The sequence below is a fragment of the Juglans regia genome, unplaced genomic scaffold (genome assembly GCF_001411555.2).
Source record: "Juglans regia cultivar Chandler unplaced genomic scaffold, Walnut 2.0 Scaffold_13243, whole genome shotgun sequence".
NCBI classification, from domain to species: domain Eukaryota; kingdom Viridiplantae; phylum Streptophyta; class Magnoliopsida; order Fagales; family Juglandaceae; genus Juglans; species Juglans regia.
The window spans coordinates 1-209 of record NW_023343677.1 but is presented as its reverse complement, the minus strand read 5'-3'; the positions used below and the strand labels follow the sequence as shown (position 1 = coordinate 209).

Sequence of the window (209 nt, the reverse complement as noted above, 5' to 3'; positions counted from 1 at the left end):
CATAACGACTCTCGGCAACGGATATCTCGGCTCTCGCATCGATGAAGAACGTAGCGAAATGCGATACTTGGTGTGAATTGCAGAATCCCGCGAATCATCGAGTCGTTGAACGCAAGTTGCGCCCGAAGCCATTCGGCCGAGGGCACGTCTGCCTGGGTGTCACGCATCGTTGCCCCAACCCCAAACACTTCTTATGATGTGTGGGGTGC

General features: G+C 55.0%; 1 non-coding gene across 1 annotated transcript; it reads left to right on the top strand.

Annotated features, from left to right (window-relative positions):
- The first annotated feature begins 6 nt into the window (after positions 1–6).
- On the top strand, positions 7–162 carry LOC118345063. Its single transcript, XR_004798737.1, has one exon. It is a non-coding gene; the product is annotated as a 5.8S ribosomal RNA (ribosomal RNA).
- Positions 163–209: the final 47 nt, after the last annotated feature.